The 7,127-nt window shown below is 43.3% G+C and overlaps 1 protein-coding gene across 1 annotated transcript in view; it reads left to right on the forward strand.

Annotated features, from left to right (window-relative positions):
* The window catches only part of Adamts12 (ADAM metallopeptidase with thrombospondin type 1 motif 12), a 238,375-nt gene that overhangs the window by 72,864 nt on the left and 158,384 nt on the right, over nucleotides 1-7,127 (forward strand). The gene's annotated exons all lie outside the window — the stretch shown is intronic.

Genomic DNA, 7,127 nt, shown 5'->3' on the forward strand with positions numbered 1-7,127 from the left:
TTGTGACTGTCGAGCTGAAAGGAAGGGGGATACACACATACATTACTTGTAGATGAATGTATTTATTGCCCAATGCATGTATGTATTGCCTGATGATGCATGTATGTATTACCCGATGTATATATGTATTGCCCAGACTGCTTGTTGTGGCGGGGGAAATGACTGTGAGCTGCGTGGGTGTGGGTAAGGGTGTTAGATGTTGGTTGGTAAGAGAGTCCAAGATACATAACAGAGAATGCAATGCCACAATCTAGAGTCACGTGAAGAGAGCAAGATAAATACCCTACAGTAGGAGAGGTTTTTCCCATTTGCAGGGTTCAGTTACAAGCCTAGGACCCAAGGGGACTGATAACATGTGAAAGGCCCATACTAGAACAGTCCTCTGCATAACCCCATTGCACAACCTCTCTGTCACTTCTTTCCATCCCTCAAGTCCACTAATGATATGGAATCAACTATCCCAAGGCTTCCTATCTTTACTCTGCTTCCCAGAAGATTAAGAACTGTTCTTCAATATTGGCTATCTTGGTAATTTCCTCTTAGTAGTTACTGTAATGATTTTGGCAAAATTCTTGGGTTTGAGATGAATTCTATGTTGGCTAGCTTTTGTCAACTTGACATTTTGGAAAAGGGAACCTCAACTAAGGAGAAAGCCCCGACCAGTTGTGGGCAAGTCTGTGGTTCATTTTCATAATTGATGATTGGTCTGGGAGGTCCCAGCTTGCTGGATACAGTCCTACTTCTGGGACGCTGCTCTTCAGTGCTATAAGAAAGCAAATGGGCAATCCATAAGGAAAATGTCAGTAAGCAGAACTCTCCATGACCTCTGCACCCATTCCTGCCTCCAGGGTCCTGCCCTACGTTCCTGCTCAGACTGTCTTAGATGATAACTACCATCTGTAAGATAAAATAAACCCTTTCCCCTTTCCTCCCCAAGTTGCATTTGGTCATGATTTAAGCCCAGCAATAGAAGCCCTTACTAAGACAGACTCAAAAATGTCATTGTTTCTGGTTGTTACAGGGAAACACATGGCTTCATCTTCAGTTCTTTCAAACATTCGGACTAGTTCACGTAGCTAAAATTTCCAGGGGACAAAGTTGGCCTGTTCCCTGGCCAACAAAGGCTGGGTACTAGCTTTATCTAGGTTTAGGTAATCTAAAAAAAAAAATGTTTTCTATCAACAGTTTATACATTTATATGATTTTTAGTCTTTTCTGCTCCCATTCCCCTCTTACCCTGCTTCTCACAAGTCCCCTTTCCCTCAACTCCTTCCATGCCCCCTCAAATTGATGTATGTGGCACTCGTACCCTGCTTGCAGAGAGACATAACTGTTGTGCTGTGGGCTATCCTGTGGTGCTCGCTCACAATCCAAATGGTCCTGCTGTCACTGTTCACATGCTGTCCCCACTTCGACGCTGACAGGACACTAAGAAGAGCGTGACAGTTAAACTCCAATGAATGTTAATGGATTTGCAATCTTAAGGGAAAAAAAGCATTAAGCTTCAGGGAGTGTGAGACTTTTCACCCTGAATGCTGCCAGCATCTCCTTTCTCCAATCCTCAAGTTCGTTTCCTGGATCCCAGGTTGTATGGTGAAGAAAATAGATGATAGATCAGTTTTGGTTGTTGTTAGGGGATGAAGTAAGTCCTCCTGACTAAATCAAATTGTTTTTATCTCAGATTTTTCCCTGAAGAATTTTATTTCTGTGAAGGAGAAACTCTCTCTCTCTCTCTCTCTCTCTCTCTCTCTCTCTCTCTCTCTCTCTCTCTCTCTCTCTCTCTCTCTCTCTCTCTCTCTCTCTCTCTCTCTCTCTCTCTCTCTCTCCACAATTTAATTTACTGATGGCTTTGGTATGTTGGCCTCCCCATCTCCAAACCTGGTGCTATTTTGAAAGAGTTATTGACAAGCTGTGATATGTTCTGTAGATGTTCTGCAGAGAAGAACAAGGCTGCTAAAGAATTAACTCCATGACCAATGACAAAGTGTCAAAGGAAATGGAGGTCTTGAGACCAAAGAGAGAACACTGGGAGGCACACGCAGTGCATACAGTGAATTTAAATTGATGTTACAGATAATATAATGGGCACATTCTGGTGTCACTCCAGAGGGCAGGACTAAGATGATGAGTGGAAGTCATAGCGCAACAGAATCTCATGTCATAACAGACAGAGGCTTCTAGCAATTAGGACAGTTTAGCAGGAATGGATGACTTCAGACAGTGTGGGTCTTCACTGGACGTGCCCTCAGGCGTGTGGGTGAATGGAGGTGAGGGGAAAGGTCCCTAACAGCCGGCAGATGGAGCCTTTGAAATTCAAGCAATGCTAACTAAGCTTTTCTGACTTCATAAGAACTAGGTATTGTTTCTGAATCTATGCTAAGTGTCAGGCACTGACATACGTGCTTCCTTTTAATGCGCAATTCACTCTTAACAGTTGCTCCAGCGTGCTTCCACCCTGTCCCCTGGTGTGACCAAGGACACACGCAGCAAGACGGCACAGCAGCACGATAAGAATGTAAATGTATATTTAATTCTAAAACACAAGCTCTCAGCACTCACTATATTGATGATTTTGAATCTGCAGCTTGGAGTCCATTACTTGGTCGTGGCAATAATTTAGTGTGTTGGAATCAGAGTTCCAAATAGATGGGGCGTGGACTGAAGATGTAGCTCGGTGGTAGAGTTCTTAGCTAGTATCCTCAGTGCTGCAGAAAGAGAGGAGAGAGAGAGAGAGAGAGAGAGAGAGAGAGAGAGAGAGAGAGAGAGACAGAGAGACAGAGAGACAGAGAGAGAGAGAAAAGAACAATTGATGGAGAGTAACATAGGATTTAATGTCTTCAACATAGGAAAACTTTAATATATTACCCTAGAACACTTTCTTGTGAGTGCTGGGATTTCAATGTGAAGAGCATCTTTGTTGGTCATGACCAGTGAGTGTCCTGTCCTTCTGGACCCTTAACCTTCCAGGCTTCCCTTTGTGTGAATTTGCTCACCTGTTTACTTTCCTAGGGTGCTATATTAAATTACCACTGACACTGAGGCAGAACAGCAGAAACTTACTCTCCTCTCTTCTGTCACTGTGTCTCCAAGTGTGCACTCTGACCTGCCCGCCCTCTTTTCAAGTGTCCTCAGATCAGAGCTCAATGCTTGACAATCCAGTGCAATTTCTCTGTCGTGGATGGGTCCTTATTTAATTATACCAGCCAACTACTCCTGAATGCTGTGTAAAGTAACATTTGCAGGTTTGGGGGAATAGGATGTCACATCTTAGGGGAACTGTATTCATCCTAAACACCAGACTTGTGTTGCAAATTCTGTAAAGTTTGTAAACCTAGCACAGTGGGTGGCATCATAGTCTAGGTAGGGGACCTGTGAACCCTGTAAGAGTGGATCTCAAGCGTTAATTCACTGCTCTCTGCTTTTTACCACGGATTAAACACTGTTAGGGTTTAATCTGAAATTCTCTCCACAGATTCATTTTTAGCATGTGTTCCCTACTGCTGAAGTTATTTTTTGAAGGCTGTAGATCCTTTATGAGCAGGGCCTGTGAAGGTTATAAACCGGTCCTTGGTTCCCACTTCCGTGTGAGCATTATGTGAACATCCTCTGTCACGTGATCCTACCACCGTGAACTGAGATCCTTGACAGAGTCTTCCCTGCAGTGATTAACTGAATTCCTCTGAGACTGTAGAGTAGAGGAAATCTTTCCTCCATTTCATTCAGGTCACTAATGTCAATCCTAATATTCCCATTCCCAACCACCACTTGCTCTGAATTTGCTCTTCATCCTCCCCATGGGCTTGCTTTGTCTTAGCTAAGCCTTTAGTCCAGCTCCATGAAAAGCTGGGCCCCTTCCTACTGAGCTCAGGACACTCTTCCAGATATGGTTAGCTTTAATTGATAATGACACAATCTTGAAACACCTAGGAAGCGAATCTCAGTGCGGGATTATCTAGATCAGGTTGGAATTTCTGTGCACACATGCGGGGGAAGGGGGTATCTTGGTTGCTTAATTGAGGGGAGTAAACTTACCACTGAGGGTGGCGCCAATCTCTAGTCAGGATCTCAAGCATGTATGCAACAATTCACTGTTCTCTGCTCTTTACCACGGATGTAATGTGACTTATTGTTTCATGTTCCTGCTATCTGGATTTAACCTCAATGGTGGATTGTAACATGGAAGTGTGAGCCAGTTAAACCCTGTCTTTCTTCTGTTGTTGCTGGGGTAATTGATCACAACAATGGGAAGTGAAAAGTTAAGACACAGAGGCGACTGTTAGATCAGGAAGATAATCATACCTTCTTAAAGAGAGAAAGGTTTTTATTATTGTGTGTTGCTTCAGCTATTGTCCTCTGTTTACTACTCATTGTATTCTTGACTTAAGATTGGGTACCACCAACCCAATATCAAGAAAGCAATATGTACTTCACTGAAGACTCTACGGGTGAACAAATAAAGGATTTATACTGCACATCTTAAACCATCCCCCAACGGAAAGATCTCGGGTCTTTTATTTTGGCCTTAGTGTCTTCTACCTTCTACCTCCTTCTACCCCTTCTCCAATGTCTTTATCGCCGGCTGCTGGATTGACTGCACCTGGATTGGTTTGGAGCCCCTTAGCAATTCAAGATCTCCCCAGTTGCTGTTTACCTTACCTTCAGTACTTTAATCTTCTCTTCACGGGCTTAAAAATATAAGACCCAAGTGGAATGATTTCATTTGTGCTTATTGAGGAAAAAAAACAGTATAATTACTTAAATCTATCTCTCCTTAAGGTCACGGAGGGTGGCATCTAACTATGCCACACTTGTTCTTGCACAGCTGTGACAGGAGTGGGCTCTGGAAACTGTATATGGGATTTTCCTCTAAACAAAGAACTCTTCAAAGGAGTTTTCCTGTCTTCTGTTTTTACAGCTACTATATGGATATACATATTTGTTAACGAGCGAATTCAGGACTTTAATGTTGTACATTAGACTCCTTCTTTATTATCGTCACTCATCACCTCTGTGATCGTGAAGTTGAATGTGCCACCGGAGCCCCTCAGGGTTAGCTTGTACCCATCACTAGGCCATCAGAGGCCATCCCCTTTGCCAGGGCCATCAGTAAACCTTCTGGAATGCAGTGTCTCTGGTGTCACCATGAGCGAGGGGATGTTCGTCTGTCACAGTCGCTGCCTTTCGGGCTGTTGTGTTCTCTGCAGGAGTGGGAAGACAGAGCAGGGATATTTTCTTCATATCTCAGGGAGAACTTTGTGTTCTTGCAGTAAGGGTGGCTTCTGGTTGGAAAATGATGACCTGCTGTGTCATGAGGCTGAAATCACCTAGTGGCTTTCTGATCCCCGCAGGAGAGAAAGTGCTCTTAGTTCACGGCTTCCTCCCATTGTTCTCTAATAACCCTTTCCATGGCTTCCGGTGTGCCAGCAATTTTTCTGCCTTTGCTTTTGTTGGGCTTCTCATTTTTCTGGGGAGCTATGGCAAACAGATGACTAATTGATACTGTTTAAAAATAAAATTCGACATGGAGAAACTCGTAGATGCAGAAGCCTTTTTGTTGGATTATTTATTGGGAGAAGAGGGCGTGTCTGGGTGACTCTAACTCTCTGGCATCATCTTTTTTTTTTTTTTTGGTTTTTCGAGACAGGGTTTCTCTGTGGCTTTGGAGCCTGTCCTGGAACTCGCTCTGTAGACCAGGCTGGTCTCAAACTCACAGAAATCCGCCTGCCTCTGCCTCCCGAGTGCTGGGATTAAAGGCGTGCGCCACCATCGCCCGGCTTGGCATCATCTTTTGTTCAGAACAAGGAAGACTGTTTTGTAAGGGTAGAGCCACCTGTGAGGGTCCCACCTCCACCGGAGGACAGTTTGGGAGCAGTTCTATAAAGATTTTAGCCATTTCTACAGTGACTTTTGGCTAATAATTCTTTTCTTAGCTTACCTAGGAATGGAGTTTTCAATCTAAAAAAAAAAAGTCCTTTAAAAAATGTAACGGTGACTTCAGGGGGCACTTCCACATTTATGTGCAGAGTTCCTTCAGAATTCTCATTTTCTTCTCTAAACAAAATGGTTTCATATTTCAAATCCGCAATGCTCAGTCAGCTAGGACATCTATTTGCGAGAATATTTTCAGACTTTTGGGGAAGACCTTTGCACTATCTTCTGATATGGGATTTCCCTCTGTATGCTGTGAATATGTTTTATTATTGTTGGTTAATAAATCAAGCTGTTTTAGTCAATGGCTTAGAAGAGCAAAGGCAGGTGGGAAATCTGGAGAGAAATCCAGAGAGAGAATGGACAGAGTCAAGAAGATACCATAGAGCTGCCGAAGGAGATAGATGCCAGATCTTTACCTGTAGGTAGGCAGCAGCCCCATGCCGATACACAGATTAATAGAAATGGGTTAATATAAGATGTAAGAGTTAGCTAAAAATATGCCTAAGCTATGGGCCAAACAGTGTTGTAATTAATATAGCTTCTGTGCTATTATTCGTGTCTTGGTGACCGGGAAACGAACAAGTGGACTCTGTCAACAGTCTTCACCTACAGAGACGCTGTGGCTCTGCTTTGCGGTCTTGCAGCTGTGGAATGTTTTTTATAACTTGTATTTAGCCACTGTCATACTTGATATTTCTTGCGATTGAGGCAAACTAAGGTTTTAATTGAGCTATTACTATGGCACTTGTTAATTTCATATTATTGTGACAGTATGCCTAACACAACCAACATAATGGAGGAAACACACAACACACACACACAAATACATGCACACGGTCCTAGTTTTGTTTCTGTTGACTGTGCTAAGTATCATGACCAAAGGCAACATAGTGCAGAAATAGGTTTATGGTTTTACAGAAGTCAACACAGAAACCTGGATACAGAAACTGACAGAGAATCCATGGAGGAATTCTGTTAATGTCATTATCCCAGGCTCACGTTCAGCGACCTTCTTAGACCCATCTGCCTAGGGATCGTCCTGCCCCAGTAGCATGGGCTCTTTGATCAGTTAATATGACCCCAATAGACATGCCCAGAGGCCAGTCTGATGGAGGCAATGCAGTTCTTCAGTTGAGAATCCCTCTTCCCAGATGTGTGAAGTTGATAACCAAGGTTAGTCACCACACACACACACA

The sequence above is a fragment of the Microtus ochrogaster genome, chromosome 19 (genome assembly GCF_000317375.1).
Source record: "Microtus ochrogaster isolate Prairie Vole_2 chromosome 19, MicOch1.0, whole genome shotgun sequence".
NCBI classification, from domain to species: domain Eukaryota; kingdom Metazoa; phylum Chordata; class Mammalia; order Rodentia; family Cricetidae; genus Microtus; species Microtus ochrogaster.